The sequence below is a fragment of the Dreissena polymorpha genome, chromosome 3 (genome assembly GCF_020536995.1).
Source record: "Dreissena polymorpha isolate Duluth1 chromosome 3, UMN_Dpol_1.0, whole genome shotgun sequence".
In the NCBI taxonomy this organism is placed as follows: domain Eukaryota; kingdom Metazoa; phylum Mollusca; class Bivalvia; order Myida; family Dreissenidae; genus Dreissena; species Dreissena polymorpha.
In genome coordinates this window covers 116,075,803-116,097,864 of record NC_068357.1, presented here as the reverse complement: position 1 = coordinate 116,097,864, position 22,062 = coordinate 116,075,803, and the positions used below count along the sequence as shown (strand labels likewise).

The 22,062-nt window shown below is 32.5% G+C and overlaps 1 protein-coding gene across 1 annotated transcript in view; it reads right to left on the bottom strand.

Annotated features, from left to right (window-relative positions):
• The window catches only part of LOC127871136 (eukaryotic translation initiation factor 2-alpha kinase-like), a 626,118-nt gene that overhangs the window by 243,613 nt on the left and 360,443 nt on the right, over window positions 1–22,062 (bottom strand). The window lies entirely within an intron of this gene.

Below are 22,062 nucleotides of genomic sequence, written 5' to 3'. Positions count from 1 at the left end.
TTTTGTTTATTATGCATTTGTAGATATAGACATGACTATGAGAAATTCTCACACGATTAAAAAGTCCGCAAGGAATCATCAGTAATTTATAAAAACATTCCACTCGATTACTAGCATTTAGGATATTCACAGAGGATTTGTAACAGATTAAATTTGTTATAGTGACATCTCAGGTACTTATTTTTCCTTTGTGGTTTTGGCATATGTTATTGACCCACTTACACGTAGTACTATATCAATCAAATATAAACAGAGTGAAACTTCATTTGCATATGATAGAGGTCGTTGTAATTATTAATACGAAGTCCCCCATTTAAAACGTGTAACCATACGACAAACTGTTATGTTTCAATTCAAACTATACACTGTATATTTCCAATAAAGTTGGAATACACTCAGGAAGGAGTAATCAATTTATTAATGCATTATTTAATATTACAATAAAATAAAAACAAAGCCTGAGTACTGGCGAGATGGAATATATGGAATCGATATGCTTTGTTATTGAGATGCATGCGTTAATATAAATAAATTACAAGTTGGATCGAATTTTACAATTAAAAAATATTTTACACATTCGTAGTTTGATCAGTATTTAATGAGAAAATACAAACAAATCGTTTTAATAAGCATCATATGCTTATATACTTTGATCACAAATTGAATCATGTACAACATGTCAACCGTAAGAGTTGTTTGTAATCTTCGATCTCCGATTAAAAGTTGGAAAAATAGACAAAGATCATCAAAAACGTATATGGGTCTCATTAAAAGTGGCCGTTGGAAAGCTGGCTTCGTATATATCATAGACATAGTTTTTAAAATATGTTCTGTATATTTAAAGGAAAGAATTTTAATTTGTCATTAAATTTTTGCGCAAATATATAAAAGTGTAAAAGATTACAAAAGTTTTTGCTGTTGGCCATTCAAAAGGAGAGAACAGAAAGGGGAGGCGGCAGAAGCCTGCTAGTTCGCTGTAGAGCAATATGTTATGTACCTTAATAAAAAATGTTACGTTTGAAAAGTTGTGCTTTTATTGTCATTTGTTTTCAAAATATGTGTTAATACTATCATCGAACATGCATATTTTCCCTACTGTCAAAATGCGCAACTAGTATTTGTCCTACAACACATTTTGATTTATTATCAGTCATACACAGGTACAGTAACAATTAAATACCTTACTATTACATGATGCAAATCAAAAACATCAAATACATATTACAAAATATGTCACAATTGTCAACATAAATAATAAAACATATCAATTGTTTTCATATATTACCCATCTCATCACAGCCATCGTGCTATACCGAACAATGAAGCGAAACCATGGCTCTGGTACAGCAGCAGTTCTCAAAGAAAGTCGAATTTACCTTATTGTGAACACACATGACATTCAAAAGGAAACAAGTAGTTCACGCAAAGTCCGTTATTAACAACAACATGACACAAGACCGATCTGTAAGCGGCTACCCGACACAAAGGGACTTAAAATGAGATTTAAATGAAATATTTAGAGACATTGCACTGCTGTCTCTTTGTTACAGAAGTCTTATAGTCAACTTCAACTGTTGATATAGTGCCTTCACTTGCCGCCAAGTTTTATATGAAATGAATATTAAAATCTTTAGAGAACCTGACGAAAATTTAATGACATCAAAGTCCGTTCTACCGATAATGCATAGACCAATGTGGAAATTCTTTTGTTAAATTAAAGCGATGACATCAAAATAATCTAGAAAATATGCATTCTAAATATATTAATATGAGCAATTATCCCATTACCGTTTACAATCTTCCGGGCAATATCGCTTTATAAAATAAACTTAATGCATGCTTAAACAGACGGAAACAAATTCCAACAATAATTTTGCATAGAAACAATTATGGGGTTGTCTGTTATACAACTGTTATAATGTTTGGTGCTAAAATTAAAGATTTGATTATATTCAATCAACAAACGCTGATGAGAGGTTGAATTTGTTGTTATTTATACTCGCTATTCGCTTTATTTATACATACTTTTTATTACAAAAACATGCTTTTGAAAATGCAAATTATAATAATAATTATATACACTACATTTGACTGATCATAAATCTTATATATAAAGTGTTGACATGTATTTTTAAAATAAAAATAAAATGTTTAACTTATCGTTTGAAGAGATATTTCAACTTAATTTTTGTGTTTTCCTGTTACATCGTGGCATTTACTGGTTTGTGTACGAGTCCGTCCATGCAATATTTTAGATTATTCAAGTTTCTTCATGCTAACTCTGTCAAAATGTAAGTTCTCTTGTCTAGGGCATTTTTTATGTCCCTCTATTTGGTAATTGGTTCCTTGCTATTAATAAAGAAAAGCATTGAAAAATAAAAGGTCTAGTGCAGGAGAGAAAGGTTTTTGATATATGAATATACCTGGAAGCTAAAATGATTCCGACACTTAAGTTGATTGTTAAGTTTTAATTAACAGCAAGAACAAATTATCAGTTTATTTTACTCTTTTCATTTTCTTGGTTTCTCCTATTTCACGTTATGTATCTTATAAGTGATTCAAAATTACAATCAAATGACACAGGAGACCACAAAGAATTCTACCTTGATCGCCTTTTATATAATTGGGTCTCGGTAGTAAGCTGATTCAGCTGATTACAATTATCTTTATATTTAGATGAACCTAGAAAGGAAATCAAATACGATATCTTAACACCTGACACTCGTCTTTCAGATTGTGTTACCATTGTGATTAAATGTCTGTTAAAAAAGAAACAAAATGCATAACTAACATTGGCGAGTGAGGTAAGTTTGTATACAGACGCTTACCAGTGCAAACGACCTTGAAATAAGGCGCTGAGCGAAATAACAAAACCGTAGATCCCAATAGGAGTATTCATTTCAAAGAAATATAATGATAAAGTAGCTTAACGGATGAACTTCTACGCATTCTTCTTGCCAAACAAACCGCGAACGATTTCATATGGCGATGCATATTGTCTCTACACATAAGCACTGATACGTATGCGTTTTATGCATAAGCAGTCCATGTCATTTTGCGCGTACAAAGAGCAATAAGTCCGCTTATGTCAGTACAAATGAAATACCAAACAGACCCCGGATGCACGCCTTATTTCTATATACATAAAGTTTTAATACTCTTCAACGAGCAGTTCATTATTTTTGTTACGCAAATGATAAAACACGACAGAGCTTTCATTATCTCTATCCAATAGTGTATTTAATTATGTGTACAATAATGATAATAATAATAATAATAATAATAATAATAATAATAATAATAATAATAATAATAATAATAATTATAATAATAATAATAAAATCTTTATTTAAAGAAGATAGACTTGTTAAGAAATACATCAGATGAAATTACATAATATGCAATTTATATAATACATTTCTTATTTTCAACAAGGTCTTCTAACAATATACAATTAACAACAAATACATCACATTTCATCTTGAGCAATAAGAACAAAACATAAAGAATCATATATGCATGCACACTTATAATGATATATATTATAATTAAAAACAAAAGACAGACATAAAACTACAATAACCATTTATGCAAGAACAGTATTCAAACATTAAACTAATGTTATTTACTAAAACAACATGAAGCATGTTCGGTTTATTTCATAAAGTGTGGAAGAAAGATAAGCTTTTAATTTTTTCTTAAATGTAATTAAATTGTTTGTTTGACGTATAGATTGGGGTAACGAATTCCATATTTTTTTTTGCTAGAAAATTCAAACGATTGTTTGAAATAGTTTGTTTTGGGTATTCGCACTAGCTTTAAGTCCCCCTTTTCGCAAGATCGCAAGTTATAGTGATTCTTTTGTGAAGGTGTCAAAAGGTCACGTATGTATGTTGGGGTTTGATTGTGAAATGCTTTAAATACAATAACTGACGTGAAATAGTGATTACGCTGTTCGAAAGTCAACCATTTTAGATCTTTAAATAGTGTTTTTGAATTAGTGTTGTACTTTTTATTTAAAATTTGTGCACCACAACGCTTTTGTATTTTGACTATTCTATTCATTTCCGTTTTGGCCGCTGAACTCCAGGTAACGCATGCGTAGTCGGATAAAGGGGAGATTTAACCATTATAGAAGAGCTTACGCATTTCAAGGGTTAAATATGGTCTTATTTTTTGGACATTTTTGAACAAACGCTGTTAATGTGTAGTTTCCAAGATAGAGTATTGTCAATATAAAGGCCAAGAAGTTTTGACAATTTACTGTTTTGATCACCGTATCTGAAATTTTAAGTTTTAGATTTGTTAAGTTTTGAGCTTTCCGTTTCGACCCTAATACCATACAAGTAGATTTTAGTGGATTAATAATCATGTTATTAGTTTGGCACCAATCATTTACAATTGAAAGATTTGTTTGTAGCTTATTTTGAAGTGTTTGAATATTTGTTCCCACAGTGTGCAATGATGTGTCATCAGCATACATTGCAGAATCACATGTAAGATCTAGCGAAAGATCATTTACGTAAATAAGAAATAGAAGAGGTCCTAATATAGATCCTTGGGGAACACCAGCAATGATGCTTTTACAAGTAGAGGTAGTGTTTTCTGCTTTGATATACTGAAATCGATTGCGGAGATATAAAGAAAATAGGTTGCATGACCTATCATTAAAATGATAAAGTTTTAATTTGTATAAAAGAACCCTATGGTCCACAAGATCAAATGCTTTTTTAAAATCCAAGAAAATTGTGCCCACCAGATTTCCATTATCAATTTGTTTAAGCCATGAATCAACTATATTAATCAATGCTGTTTGACAAGAATGATATTTGCGAAAACCCGACTGAGTTTTGTTTAATAGACATGTAGATTCTAGATATATATGCAATTGTTTAGCTATATGCTTTTCAAATATTTTAGATATAGTAGGTAAAAGTGATATTGGTCTATAATTATTGGGATCTTCTACCGATCCACCCTTGTATAAAGGTATTACGTTTGCAATTTTAAGCGTGTCGGGAAAGGTTCCATGTGATATACAGTTATTTATAAGAGCAGTGATTGGTTGTATAATGAATTCTTTGCAAAGTTTAATAATGCTGGGCCATATACCATCAGCCCCAGCAGATTTGTTTGAATGAAGTTGATTAATTAAGTACTAACTTCGGATGTAGTAATAAACTGAACAGAGAAATGCTTAGATTCTAGCTTAGCATCTAGATATGTTTTCAGTGAGTGGAAATCAATCGTGTTCAGCAAATTCAGTCTTTTTAATAAGTTTCGAGATGTCAACAAAGTGGTCATTAAGTGCATTAGCTACATTTGTTTTACCAGATATTATCTGATCATCCTTCCTTATTACATTTGGCAAAATAGAGGATTCTGTGTGTTCATTTGATGCTAATTTAATAGTTTTCCAGAGCGATTTCGCACTTGTTTTGTTTTGTACCTCATTCGAAAAATATTCTTTTTTAGCCATTTTGATTGCACTGTTGCATTTATTACGCCACAACTTATATTGTGGCCAATTAGTTTCACGTTTATATTTATCTCTTAAAGACCTGGCTTGTTTGACGTTTTCGTTGTACCAACCAGGTTGTTGTTATCTCTTCACTTTTTTATATTTGATAGGAGCATTTTTATTGAGGACTGAATTTAATATGTTATAAAATACTTCAAATGCCTCATTAGTACCCTCTATTGTTTCAAACATATCACAATTAGCATTTGCTGAGTCATTTTGAAAATTGATTTCATTAAATTTGTTAAAACATCTGTACTTAATAATTTTATGATAATCTGTTTTAACAATTTTATCTTTGACGCTTAATGTAAAAACTACTGGGTAATGGTCACTTATGCCTATTTTTGGTATGATTACCTCAGAAATGTTGTCATATTTTGAATACAAAAGTTCTAATATTGATGATGAACGTTCAGTAACCCTTTTTGGAAAAGACACGTGTTGTTTTAAATTAAAATCAGTGATAAGTTTTTCCCATTTCTTATTGTTAAATATGTTTTGGCTTAAACAGTGAAAATTAAAATCCCCGGTTGAATACACATTACAATCTTTCATGTTTGCCTTATTTATCTGTAATTCAAATGAGTCAATCCAAGATTGAGGGCTATTTGGTGGGCGATAAACAAAGTTAATAAGATATGGTTTGTACTTTACGATGTTGATTTGTAGCCAAATAGATTCAATATCGTCACTTTCTAAATAATGTCTACGTACAAAAGAGATGCTATCTTTTATATAAACTATTATACCGCCTCCAGCAGAAATAGCCCTATCACGTCTTACAATGCTGTAACCGGAAATGGATATTGTATTAATTTCCGTTTTATCATTTAAACATGTTTCACAAAAGCCTACTATATCTAAAGAACTATTTTCGTGTAAGTAAACACGAATTTTATCCAATTTAGGCAATAAATGTTGGATATTCAAATGCATAATATGCAAACCTTTATATGTAAATGAAAGATAATAATCAGTATTTATGTTACATTTTAAAGAAGATTGTATGTGAGATTCCATAAGAACATTACTCTCCAGGGATGATATATCAGTGTCTAAATTATTTATTGTGCTACATCTAACATTATTCAATCTTAAGCAATGTGGTTTATGTTGATTTGTATCATCATTAGCAATAATTAAACTACACTTACATTTGTGCGAGTCACATTGGTTACATACCGACGAAAGAATGTCCTGATACTCACTCCGGGTGTCCAGGTGTGCGTTCCTTAGATCATGCTGCCTGAAGTAGTTATGGTGCCCATTACGGAAGTCATGATGCCCTTTCCGGAAGTCATGATAATCGTTCCGGAAGTTACGATGCCCGTTCCTCAAGCCATGAAGCCCGTATTGGAAGTTCGGTTTAGCGCTCCGGTATTCACGATGCCCGTTTTTGAAGTCAACGTTAGAAGTACGCCTCCGCCGATTTTGATGAAGTTGACGATATTGTTGTTGTTGCTGCTGCATTCTTTTCTTAGTTATATGCAATACTTCATTGATTGCTGCCACAAATGAACTTGATCCATAATTACTTGGGTGAATTTCATCAGGTCTGAATAGTCGATTCGCCAATTGTCCGTTTCCGTACACAAAACAATTATATCAATCGATCAGCTTTACCGGAAGTTCGCTTGATACATCTTCTAGCATGGAGTTGAAATTGCGTACATCAACATCACGTCGAGGACTTATTTTACAAATAAATATTTCACAATTTGTTTGATCTTGAATGCATTGCGAAGTCTGCAAGATTACATCTTTGATTATTGAAATTGGCTGGCCATTCGAGACATCATTCCCAACCAGCAATTAACGAACACAAACAAAAAAAGGCTTATACAAAGAATAAATATTGGTCAAAAATGACACGTGGTGTTTACACTGGGCATTGGCATCTAGGACTGACGCGAGATGAGTACCCATTTGACCCCTTTTATCATCCTCTGTCAACCTACATTAATTAAAGGTAATTGAATGCTTTTCATGGCCATTCCAACTCTACCTCTGATTCAAGTAGCATAGTAGTCAGTTACAAATAATATTAATAATATAAAATAATATTTATAAAATTACAATAATAATAATAATAATAATAATAATAATAATAATAATAATAATAATAATAATTATTATTATTATTATTATTATTTTTATTATTATTATTATTATTTTATTATTATTATTATTATTATTATTATTATTATTATTATTATTATTATTATTATTATTTATTATTATTATTAGTATTCTTATTATTATTATTGTAATTTTATAAATATTATTTTATATTATTAATATTATTTGTATTAGTATTATTATTTTCATTATATGATGCTATTGTAATTTTTTTTTAGGCTGATTGCAGTATGCTCGACATTGTTGAGTTATATTTACATATACTGTGTTTTTTGAAGACCACTTTGTAAAAAAGATATGCTATTTCTTAATGTGTTATCTTCGTGAAATAAAGTTATTATTATTACTGGAATACGCGAGTTCATTAAGTACGGCATATCCAGCTGTCTCAGGCAAAACGTGAGTTGTTAAACTGACCGCCCAGATATAAGTGACATTCTTTACAAGACGGCATTATGTCAAATTAAACAAACTCAAAACCTTTATTTTTAAGTTATAAATACATTATTGATGCGTAATTTGGTGGAATAATAGGACACACTTAAGCCGATATATGAACTTTGTAATTTTTTAATAATTAACACAACGCGTCCAAGTCTATACAATGTTCAAGTCAAACTTTGCACACAACGAACAGAACAAAATCCATCCTCCCATACCGGGCGGATTCATTGTAAGTCGAGTCAATTGCCTTTTTTTTCAATTTCGTATAACAGTATAACCAATCAGCTACTCTCTGTCGTATAACAGTATAACCAATCAGCTACTCTCTGTCGTATAACAGTATAACCAATCAGCTACTCTCTGTCGTATAACAGTATAACCAATCAGCTACTCTCTGTCGTATAACAGTATAACCAATCAGCTACTCTCTGTCGTATAACAGTATAACCAATCAGCTACTCTCTGTCGTATAACAGTATAACCAATCAGCTACTCTCTGTCGTATAACAGTATAACCAATCAGCTACTCTCTGTCGTATAACAGTATAACCAATCAGCTACTCTCTGTCGTATAACAGTATAACCAATCAGCTACTCTCTGTCGTATAACAGTATAACCAATCAGCTACTCTCTGTCGTATAACAGTATAACCAATCAGCTACTCTCTGTCGTATAACAGTATAACCAACCAGCTACTCTCTGTCGTATAACAGTATAACCAACCAGCTACTCTCTGTCGTATAACAGTATAACCAATCAGCTACTCTCTGTCGTATAACAGTATAACCAATCAGCTACTCTCTGTCGTATAACAGTATAACCAATCAGCTACTCTCTGTCGTATAACAGTATAACCAATCAGCTACTCTCTGTCGTATAACAGTATAACCAATCAGCTACTCTCTGTCGTATAACAGTATAACCAATCAGCTACTCTCTGTCGTATAACAGTATAACCAATCAGCTACTCTCTGTCGTATAACAGTATAACCAATCAGCTACTCTCTGTCGTATAACAGTATAACCAATCAGCTACTCTCTGTCGTATAACAGTATAACCAATCAGCTACTCTCTGGGCTTCAGCAGACTTCCACACCTATTGTTTCACATATTTCGGGAACTTGGAATCCGTGTTCAAGTCCACGACAGAAATCTGAGTAATATCTGGAATTACTATTCATCGAACTGTAAAAAATCACACAATGCTTTTCATGAATTCAATTATCCATTTGTAAGTTTCATACGGACGCCTTATAGGATTGTTTGTAAATATAAACACTAAATTTTAAGGATAACAAGCACTTCACAAATAGACGACTCGTTCACCGTAAATTACCAAACTTAAAAGCGTGTGTTGCATGATGTAATATGATTAAACGTTGAAACTCTAAATAATATAACATTATTGTAGATAAGTTTTATTTTTTTGCGCATGGACAAAGTTAAGTCCGAAAATAACTTTGTCGTACGCAATGTGTTGTTCCAAGTGCGAAAGTTTCCAAATACGGCGATATCGCCCGAATATTACTGATCTCATAAGGTCCCTACTGCCTTAACATAACATCTGACCAACTTGTTTGTTTTTATGTCTTTACAGAACAAGCTCAATCACGGTGCTACGTTTCCAATAACGATTTTACTTTTTGCATGCTGAGAGAGACAATATTTTTTGCGACACGGGATCTTAAACTTTGCACTGGTATTGTTAAATGACTAAATCAAGCATCAATGAGGCTCGTTAATTTATTACTTAGCCGTACTGCGGAGTCAAGACTTTGTGTTCATAACTCGGCGCACTTTTTAGTTTTATGAGCAACCTTCATTGTTTTGATGCATACTGTATCGTCGGTATGGTTTTCAAATTAGTTTATTAATGGGTTAATTATTTAAATATAAGTGTAACGTAATAAAAATCAACAACAACAAACACAGACGTATGACTATTGTTAAGAAACTGGCGGATACAAATAATGCAGTGACTTTTAAAATAGCGAGATTATTTTAACTCGTGTTTATATGGCTGGAAAGGTATCAAAACGTTGGATGCATGCATTAACAGAAGCGAGTTGTGCATGGTTATCTTAAGGTACCAATACTTTGAAAATTTTAATTCTTGTTGTTAAATAGTACATTCGAATTCAACATGACTGACCCAAAGCAAATTCTACGCATTCAATTGTGAAACTGGATTTATCATAATAATTACCGGTAGTTTCAATTATGGTGACTTTTTTAATTAAGACATGCTTTGAATTTCGTAATACGTTTATTAATTATGAACAATAATATATACATATCGAATGTCCTTTTAGCCAATAAAAATGAAAACAAACATAACATATATATGGGGGACATAAATATATGCAAGTAGGATACACGTATAAAGCATTACATGATAAAACAAAACAAATACTTCTACCATGAGCGAGATTTACGATTGGCATTGATGTATTTAGAACCAACAACAAACACAACTGTGATTTCCCGAAAGTAATCAACAATACATTATATTGTTTTCATAAATATTTGATGCGTCTAAGATGTGGTGCCTTTTAAACGAAACCCTTAAATCTGATTTTGTTTTTATCAGAGACTATATACTGTTAGTACGAGAAAGTGTCAATACAATATTAAGTAATACACAAACAAATGTCAGTCGATTAAATTGCAAGTATACTTTTTCCCAAAAGTCCCATCAAGTGGTAAGTTCAGTGTGTATTAGTCGGTAACACATCTTACGTACATAATAGCACGTGACCACATTAACCCATTTAAGCCTAGTAGACTCTCCCATCTTTCTAAATTGGATCAATTTATTTCCAAAATTAGGGATGTCTAGTATATTAATTTCTATATTTAGAATATTTCTTACAGAAATTCGTTTAAGCAAACAGCACATACCCAGATGAGACGCCGCATCACGCTGTTTGCAAAGGCCTTTTTCTAGACGCTAGGCATGAATGGGTTACCATGAACGAAGATTGCTGCGCCCGCTTTCCAGTTTCCAGTCAATATTGGGACGATTTACATGAATTCGAATATGTAGTGGCGGTTGATACTTAATCCATTTTTATTTATATTTAAAAACATACAGAATGCATTGCCAAGAATATTTAATGCTTCTCTGTTATCACTACAATTTGAACGTTAGATGTAGCAGAAAAAAGGTTTGCAGATATGGATGATATTCATTGATTTGTGTTCGTTTGCTTGATTTATGATTAAAGCTTCGCAAAGAACATTTTAACCATTATGTTTGTTCTAAGAGCACCGAATTTGCAACTTTAGAATGAAACAAGAGCTGTGTTTGTGAAACACGATGTCCCCTATTGCGTCGCTTTGAAGCCATATATTTGACCTATAACCTTGACATTTCACTACTCAAAATATGCAGCCTCATGAGATACACATGCATGCCAAATAACAAGTTGCTTTCTTCAATATTGCAAAAGTTATGACCTGTTTTTGTACAGACACACACAATGACAGACAGACAGACAGGCCAAAAACTATATACTCCCGATCATTCTATCCGGAGGCATAAAAATATGTTGGGAAAAGTTAAGAAAACACTCGCGGTGGTTTGCAACTATGGAACGAAATGTCTGCACATACACGATGTAAATTGTCTGCAAATATGACGTGTTATAATAATCCTAGACATTTGTTACAATTACTCGATCTTTAATATTCTTACTTATTAAAACCGTTTTGTTTATTGCGGCATTGAATTTAGTAATATACATAATAAAAAGGTTATCCCCTATTTTAGTGTAACATATATCAGGCGAGGCTTAGCATATAAGACAAGGCGTGGAGAACGATATAATATTACACAATGATAGGGAATTTACCAGATTTTCGTATAATAATTAAACGCCCCGATTAAAAAAAAATAAAATAATGAAATATCATCGTTTCAACTTGTCATTTTGGCTAGAATGATAATAATAAATGACTTGTATTGTGATTATTAATGCACAATAAAAACCTTTCACAAAATTTGCAAAATATGGCTCACGACTTTTTTTCTTGTTGCGTGTACCATTAACTATATCTTGGTATTTAATAGTTTCTTGTGTAAGCGGATGCACTTCTAGCAAAATATTAGACTTGATAGTTGATTCTGCGTAATAAGTCGTCCTTCCATTGAATAATATAAACGACTACTAACATGATATAAGCATTATAGCAGGCACCTTGTGTATTTGTGTCTTGTTCTGAGAAAACTGGGCAAAATGCATGTGCGTAAAGTGTCGTCCCAGATTAGCCTGTGCATTCCGCACAGGCTAATCAAGGACGACACTTTCCGCCTAAACAAGATTTTCGGCAAGGAGGGACTTTCTTGAAACTAAAAATACCAACATAGTGGAAAGTGTCGTCCCTAATTGGCCTGTGCGGAGTGCACAGGCTAATCTGGAATGACACTTTACGCACATGGATTAAACCCAGTTTTCTCAGAACGCGACTCATTTTTTATCAGGCTACTGCCAGTTTACACGTAATGATAAACCCGTTTGGCTGAGCATTCAGATTGTTGTTACAATTTGCAACCAATATGACCAATGTTTTGATTCACTTAATTGATTAATTTTACATGGCCACTATACAGGGTGCAGGATAAATAGACTTTGGGGTTCGCAATTGAATGTTAATGGATCAAACACACCGGTATGTGAGGCTTTTCTTAAAATATCTTTTAAATAATTTTTTTTCTCAAGAATTTCAACTAGTACATAAAAGACAGTTTGTATGCTGCTTATGGCAATGTGAAATACATCAGACTTCATTTAATAAGCCTGTGTTTTTTTTTTCGAAATTTCTATGTGTAACGCATTCGTTTACACGGTTATTCTGCACGCAACGTGAAAGTTTGGCCACGATTTCAGACGTATGCAATGATTTATTCTTAGATCTTAACATATTGTCACAAACTGCAAGAAAACCGTCTTTTATACACTCAATAGTTTTCAAATGTATTTCAATAACTTGAGATATATTTGCAAAAATAAAGTTCTTAACGGTGTGTTAACATTCTGTCAAGCCCGTGTGTAAAACCCTGTGAACCCCGTTGATCCTGCACCATGTATAAGGTAGTAATCAAAAGTAAAAAAGCAAACCTAACAACAACAGTTTTAGTTGCAGCTGTTAATAAGACAATGCATGATACATTTGGACTTCATTCATCCGCATGCTAAGTGGTCGGTTAAATCCGTTAGGCATTATCAATCACCTTATAGAACTTACAATTTAATAACTACGTAAGATAACATGTTAAATAAATATTTCTTTGAAAAAAACATAATTGTTGTCAAAACAACGAAGTGTTGCATTTTTGATATTTTTATTTTTCTGACTTCGGGAACTGAAATAAACTCTTCTGAAATGTGAGATCTGGATCGGTATGCGAAAGCTTTTCGCAAGAACCTTAACTTATTTATATTAAAGGCGACTTTTCACGTTTTGGTAAATTGACAAAATTAAAAAAGTTGTTTCAGATTCGCAAATTTTCGTTTAAGTTATGATATTTGGGAGGAAACGGTAACACTGAACATTAACCGTGCTCTAAAATAGCCATTATATGAATCTTTTGATGATTTAAAAACATGAAAATTATAAAGCGTTGCAGCTTCAATAATAAAGAGAGTTCTGTTGTCGTTATATTTTGTGACACTAAGAGGATTGCTTATATAAAGTATAAAATACATCGCTCATTGTTTGAGCACGGATGGCCGAGTGGTCCAAGTGGTAGACTTTTACTCCCGGACTACACGGGTCAGTGGTTCGAGCCCTGTTGAGTGGTACTTTTTTCTTTTTAAAGTTGAATTCTAGATTTTTACTGGTGCGTTTTTTATCTAATGTTTACATTTATCAATATAAATCATTTAATGACAAACTTAAATACATGCCAAAATCTGTAAAAAGGCCCCTTTAAGGTTTTAGTCATAAGTCATTTGAAATACATTTTTCCCCAAAACATTGCAGATATAAAAAACGTTGGGCAAAGACATTGTCTTTGAAGTTTCCTTAAAAATTATTTTAGTTTCACCGCAAAATGTTATCTACAATTAAAAAGAAACGTCAGCAAGAATTTCTACCCGACATGGTCTTGAATAATGACCTACATATTTTCTTGTTGACAAGATTGCGGAACATAGCACCATATGGAAAAATATGCCATTACATAACTAGGATGTAAACAAATAAAATAAATAACTTATATTCTATATCCTAAAAAGTGATATTGGAAATTAAATCCCCGCAGGGAAGCAGATGGAGTACTACCCGACCATCCGTCCGTCAGTCAATCCGTCCGTCAGTCTGTCCGTTAGGCGTGCGTGTTCGCTCCATATCTTCTCTAAAGTTGACGGATGTTCTTTTTACCTGATTAAAATGTAAAGGGCATTAAGCGACGAACAGACCGTATGAGTCAGTCTGGTCAGCTCATGCTCAATGTCTTACCTTAACGTCAAAGGTTTGAGACCCATATCTAATACACCAATAGATGGATTTTAATGATGCTAGGGTACAATGGTTAAGGCCATGGAGACAACGTGCAGAACGCTTAAGTCAGTCAGACTGAATGAAATGGTCGTACTTCAAGTTCAAATGTTCATATCATATACCCTTAGCCGGTTTTAAATGAAATAATGCTTAAACCCATTTATGCCTAGCGTGTACAGAAAAGGCCTTGGCAAAAAGCGTAGACCCAGATGAGACGCCGCATGATGCGGCGTCTCATCAGGGTCTGCGCTGTTTGATTAAAGGAATTTCTTTAAGAAATATTCTATATATAGAAATAAATATACTAGACATCCCTAATTTTGGAAATAAATTGATCCAATTTAGAAGGATGGGAGAGTCCACTAGGCATAAATGCTTGAATGTTGAGCTCGTTTCAATGATATGAAGACGTTATGAGTCAGTCAAGCTTGCTCAAAGTCAAAGGCGTAATGGCTATCTCTTTAACCATCTGAAGGATTTTTATGAAACTCGCTTACTGTAAATCGGTTATTGGGACAATGTACCGAAGGTATTAATCATTCATGTCGGTCCATGGCATTTTATAACCTCAACATTTATAGATTCCTTGTTCGTTTCTCTTTATATATCTTTGTCAATGTATGGTTTTCATTAAATTTAACAATGGAGGCAGTCAATCAGGCAGACTCATGGTCAAGGTCTCGCGTAAAGGCCAATAGTTCAGTCTTTATGGTTTTTGTATCTGCTTCATATCCCTATATAATCTACTCATTGAAAATCAATTGTATTTAGAAGATTTCAAGTCGTCATGAATCAATCACGCCTGCTGGCAATCCACATAACCACTACACGGTCAAAATAACTCTGGCGGGGTATAAAGCGTCCTCGTGTATTTATGACGATTACTTTTGTATCCATGAAACAAATGTCAACATTTTTTGAATGATCGTTTTGTTATCCGTATATAACTATGATGTTAGTACTCTTAATCATGCATCTATTACTATTAGCACCTTTAAGTGCTCGGTTGTCTTAGTAGTAGACACAGAATAGTCAAACCTTATATAGCACATTAAGGAATCGGCTAAAAGCCGATCATTGTACTCCATCTCAATAGATACAAGATAAGTATTGATGCAAAGCATCAAAGGTCGTTGGGAATTTCAGTGTAAAAGGCACTCAATAAAGGTACATGGATCGATTTTTTTCTATTGTAAATATTAATATAGTGGCCGATCTTTTTAAACAAAATAGAAAAAGATACTGGTTAATATATATATATATATATATATATATATATATATATATATATATATATATATATATATATATATATATATATAACATGATAATATATATATATATATATATATAACATGATTTTGTGTTATAACCCCCAAATAACCATTATCTATGATGTTGTGTTATAACTCCCAAATAACCATTATCTATGATTTTGTGTTGTAACCCCCAAATATTTCATAGTTCATTTTATTTACATTGGTTTCCTTTTCTTTACTGGAATCCGTGTGCTGTTTTCATTAATGGAACAGAACTGTGTAGGTTTTAAAAAATCTGCTTCATCTTGTACGCGTAATTTCATATTTTTCTCAACTTCAAGGGGAGATGATTCTGAACTTATTCTTACGTTTCTCATTTACGATAGGGGTTGAGAACTCATTGATATGAAAACACTGTAAAAGTTTTCATGTGTTTACGAACTCCACCCCCCCCCCCAAACCCTCTCACACATATATTCATGGGCATAATAAAAACAAAAAATTGTTACAATAAAACAGCATATTTATTTGTCTAAAATGTCTACATCAAAACAAAAAGTTAACATAGAACACAAATAAAATAATTTGATTCTACTGGGGCTCGAACCTTGGGCCTCTCACATGTGAAGCGAGCGTGTAACCACTACACTACGCAACAGCTTGAAAAATCACCTTCTAACTAGGATATTAATAAGTGACTGTAGTGTAACGGTTATCAATAAAGCAATAAACCGTGTAATCACTGTGGTCTTGTAAAATTGAAGAAAATACTCGTTAACCAAAACTCGAACAGCAAAAGTCTGCGCTATTGTTAGAAAAAACACAAAATAAATATATTTTGATTATGTTTTGTTTTTATACAAAACCAGAAGGTTTCGCCGGTTCGCGTATGTGCCCAGTCCCTGTAATCTTTTATTATTGCCCAGTCCCTGTGATCAGTTATTAATTAAAAGAATTAGCTTTGCATTATTGGCAATAAATGTTGTAGTAAATGTTATAGGCACAAATGCAGTACTTATTTACACTAATTTACACAAAAAATCACCACTTTGCAAGATATTCTGACAACAAAAATATATATATTGATCCGTAAAATAACTTCTCCTCCCATAAGCGAAAAAAAACGTATTACATACGAATCGCCGCACTTCAGTGCGACGCCAATAATCTATAATTTAGTTTTAAAATAAATTAATTAGAGATGTTAATGAGTATGACGTTAAGGTATAAAGGATTAACAAGATTACCCTAAAGTATTCACCTTTGTAATTGTTTGAGAGCAGAAAAATTACTTTGCATAAACAGCGAAAATTCTTAATTTGACCATAACCAGATTTTATGACACGGTCATCGTTTGAACAAAATTTGTTCAGAACCATATTAAGATATTACATACAAAATGTTAACCAGTACTTTCATACGGATTTTATTTGTTTATATTTTTAAAATCTAAACTCTAGTGACATACAAATAAAGCGAACCGGAACGACGATTTAAACAATTTCAGAAGAGGGTCATCCGTCAGTGATAATTCCTTTTTGGGTTCTGTAAACGACATAAAACGTTTATGGAAAAAGTACGACGCACGCAACAACAGGACATAACGTTTATATAATAACTCATGAAAGTATAATTAAATATTAGATTCACATCAACATATCGTATGTACCTTACAAACAAGTCAATGATTACTGTTTACTGGTATGATTATGTTAGATCTACAGAAGGCATTCGACACTGTAGATCATGACATTCTGTGTCGGAAGCTTCGTGCGATGGGAGTGGAGTCTGTGGAGTGGTTTCGCTCGTACCTAGCTGATAGGACGCAGTCTGTACATGTTAATGCCGCTAAATCGGATTTCAAATCAGTAGTGTGTGGTGTTCCCCAAAGGAGTATACTGGGTCCTCTTTTGTTCTTGACCTACGTTAATGATATGAAAACAAGTATATCATCCAACTGTAAATTAATACTCTATGCTGATGACAGTGCTATTTTGTATTCACATAAAGATCCAAGTACCATCAGTCAAGTTTTAGGCAAAGAACTCGAGTCCTGTAGTAAATGGTTAATTGACAATAAGCTATCCCTCCATCTAGGCAAAACAGAATGTATTCTTTTTGGTTCGAAACGTAAACTCACCAAGGTGGACAATTTTCATATACAATGTAATGATCATGTTATAAAATCTCAGACGTATGTAAAATATCTTGGTTCTATTCTAGATGCTGATTTGTCCGGTACTTCTATTGTAAATAATATCGTCAAGAAGGTTAACTCTAGACTTAAATTTTTATATAGACAACGTGATTTTTTAAATAAAAGTCTTAGAAAAAGCTTATGTAATTCTTTAATACAATGTCATTTAGATTATGTATCCTCTTCGTGGTATTGTGGACACACGAAACAGCTTAAGCACAAGTTACAAATAGTCCAAAATAAAATGGTTCGTTTTATTAACAATTCCCATTGTAGGACATCACTTGTTGTATCGCATTTTGAAGAACTTGGTTTATTGAACGTTGAACAAAGATGCAAGCAACTTCGGCTTAACCACATCCATAAGATTTTCTACAATAAATGTCCAAGCTATATGAAAGACAATTTTGTCAAATGTACAGATGTCCATCAGTATGGGAATAGATCCCGATTTAATTTTTATGTACCTCAAGTTGATGGCTTTACTAGTTCTTCATTTTACTACAATGGTATTACGGATTGGAATGCATTACCCGATAATATAAAGTCCATCGAATCGAAATTTACTTTTAAGAAACTTGTTAAGACACATCTATTAAATGATATGAAGGTAGACGAGAATTCCATGTATTTTTACTTTTAGATTTGTTTTATTTTTATGTAATTCATTATTTTTATGTTTTTTATTCGTGTCAGTGTATTATCATGTCAACTTTTGAAAGATTAACTTAATTCGTAGAAGAAATCATGTGTAGGATCATGTCGATTATATATTAAGAACTGAAAAAACAATATATTTATAGTCACGTATAAGATCTGTTCGACTAAATCCAGGGACCCCGTTGGAAATAAGCTTTTTCATGTTTACATGTCTAAGCTTTACGGGTTATCCTGTGTATACATCATGTCGTAATCTTATTTGGATCTGTGATAAATGGCACCATTCATGTAATGCATGTTTCTGAATATGATAATAATGCAATCTATACGTTACTTATTGCCTTGATTGCATTGAATTGTAAATTGCTTGACATGTATGCACAAATAAAACAAACAAACAAACAAACAAACAATTACTGTACAAAATAGTAAATTATTCATACAAATGTTTTCAATGAAAAATGAGTCACATTGGAAAGAAACACTACTGTCTATTTTTGTAATGACTGTGTTGCGGTGGTTGATTCCCTTTACACACCGCTGAAAAATGAGTTAATTGAATATAACATAAAACGTTTGTTTTCCACAAAATTACGCAACATTATTAAAGGGGCCTTTTCACAGAATATGACATGTATTGAAGTTTGTCATTAAATGCTCAATATTGATAAATGTTAACATTGGATCTAAAACGTTTCAGTAAAAAACAAGAATAAAATTAAAGAAAGAAAAAAGTAACCCTCAACTGGGAGCGAACCACTGACCCCTGGAGTAAAAGTCTATCGCTTAGACTACTCGGCCATCCGTTCTCATACAATGAGTGATGTATTTTATACTTTATATAAGCAAGCCTAGTAGTATCCCAACATATAACGACAACAACAAAACTCTCCAAATTATTCAATCATTTCGCGTTGCAACGATTTATAATTGTCAGGTTATTAAATCGTCAAAGGATGCATATAATGAATATTTATAAGCATGGTAAATGTCCAGTATTACTGTTTCCTCACAAATATCATAACTACAACGAAAACTCTGATTTTTATATGTTGTCAATTTACCAAAACGTGAAAAGGCCCTTTAAAAAGGAATGGTAATAAATAGCTTGTTGATACTGCTACGTATATGAAAACACGTTAATACCAGTTTACAGTATATTTAAAATATTTCAAACATATATTCGTTCTTAATGTGGTAAATTCTCTCAATGTTATCTCTATATGTTAAGAATTGTAACATTTTTGAGGAGTTAAACAAGTAAACAATTTTAGACATGCAATTAGGAACACGCTTAAAATTTCATCTCAATTCTTAAGTGCATTATCCAGTTACCCATGTTGTAAGGTGCGTTACATTCTTCGTAACATTCATTACTTTAAAGTAAGAATTTCTACGCTATTCAGTTCATGTGGGTGTGTAATTTTCAACTATTGAGTTGTTCCTCAAATAATTGTGGAGAGATCTTGAGTGTGTGTGTGGGTGTGTGGGGGGGGGGGGGGGGGGAAGCAACAAGAGGAAATCCAGATTGCAAGAAAAACAAACATGTTATTTCTAAATTTTATCTTATAACGTCGTTCTTTGTATTTTTCGCTTAAATGTAATCCCAACGAAAGTAAACATCGATGATCAAACTTCCATGATAAGTCTTGGCATTTATTGACATAAGTTGTTATAAATAACAAGTATAGTGCTATCAATGTTTATGTTAAATTAGGTAGGCGTGGGGATCTTCTTGATAATTTATTGCAGTGTGTAAGCTTATATTGCATTGGGAATTCCATACTTACGTAAAGAACGATTGAATCACCCATTATAAATTTGAAATCAGTTCTTTTATTAAAATCCTAGCGATGCATTTTGGTCAGAATGGTTAGTTATTCCTTCATTATTAAGTTATATTTCCTGTCTGAATATATTTATGTACTTCATTATTTTGGGCTTTACTTAATCTAGAGTTTTAGTCAGATTATAATCAATTAAAAAACTTTAGTGCCAACAACTGCCTAAAATGCAACATAAATAAGTTTTTTTTTTCTTTAAAAAATACGTTCTGTACAATATTACAAAGGTGATTTACGTACTGATAATGACCCATATATATATGTCAGCTGTTTTATACAGGAACCAACAACCTACAACCAGTTTTATGATATTATTTTAATGATCTATCAACAGACGCCGTGGCGTTAGTGATGCGGCATTTTGCGTAATGGATAAGTATGTTGTCCTCCTAGCGATCGATCACGGGTTCGTTCCCAACTCGGGGAGCGTTCTCTGGATCTTCCCCAAAGACACCAAGTACTGGTTATAGGCCCAGGAAACGGAATCGAGAGCGTTTCTATAAGCCTGCGGCTTTCGGTGCAATCGAGCTAAAATAAATAGGTTGAAGCTAATAATCTATAACAAAAATAGGGCTTCACGAAAATATTGATGCATGCCATTCACATAATAATAGTATTAACCACGTTTAATGATTTCAATTCTCTGCAACACTCAATAAACTTCATACGCCCATAAAAGACCATAGCATTGCTAAAAGATGTTTTCACTTTACTAGATAACGACCTGCAGAACATAGTGCGTTACGTAGCCAATTCCGTTCGGGTATTAGTTGTATGATATTTAATTCTATTTTAGACAATATTGATTGTTCAAGTAGAGCGTCAATTAATGACATTTTAAATAGATTTACTAAAACAATCCGCAATGTTGCTGACCCGTTATTCTCTAAAACATGCGTTTACAAAATAAATCTTAGTTTCCGTGCAAATAGCGATGTAAAGAATGCTGATTGGTTTGATCACGAGTGCATTACTGCACAACATTTGTACAATCACGCTTTACGTATTTTCAACTCAAGTAAATCAGATATAAACAGAGATCGATTATGTACAAGTAAGAGGTTTTAAAAAGACTTAATCCGCAAGAAGAAAGCCTGTTGCTACCGGCAAAAAATGTTGGAAATTTAAGACAACACAAACCAAGAGATTTTGGAAATTATTCAATTAAAAAAACAATTCCATAAAAAAGAAAATATCCTAAGAAGAATTTACACATTTTTTTCGAAAAGCTTAGTAACAATGAGTCTGATTTTTGTAATAAGGAAGCAGAGGATTTGTGTTTAAATAATAATTTTAACCCAAAATTCTGTATTCACAGAACTTGACGTACCTATATCTGTTGAAGAGGTTAACAATGCAATAAAACATTTAAAACGAAATAAATCGTCAGGTATTGATTGTATTTTGAATGAATATTTTCTTGACTGCAGTGATATATTGTCAGCACATTTGTGCGATGTTTTTAACGGAATTCTTTTATCGGGCTTTT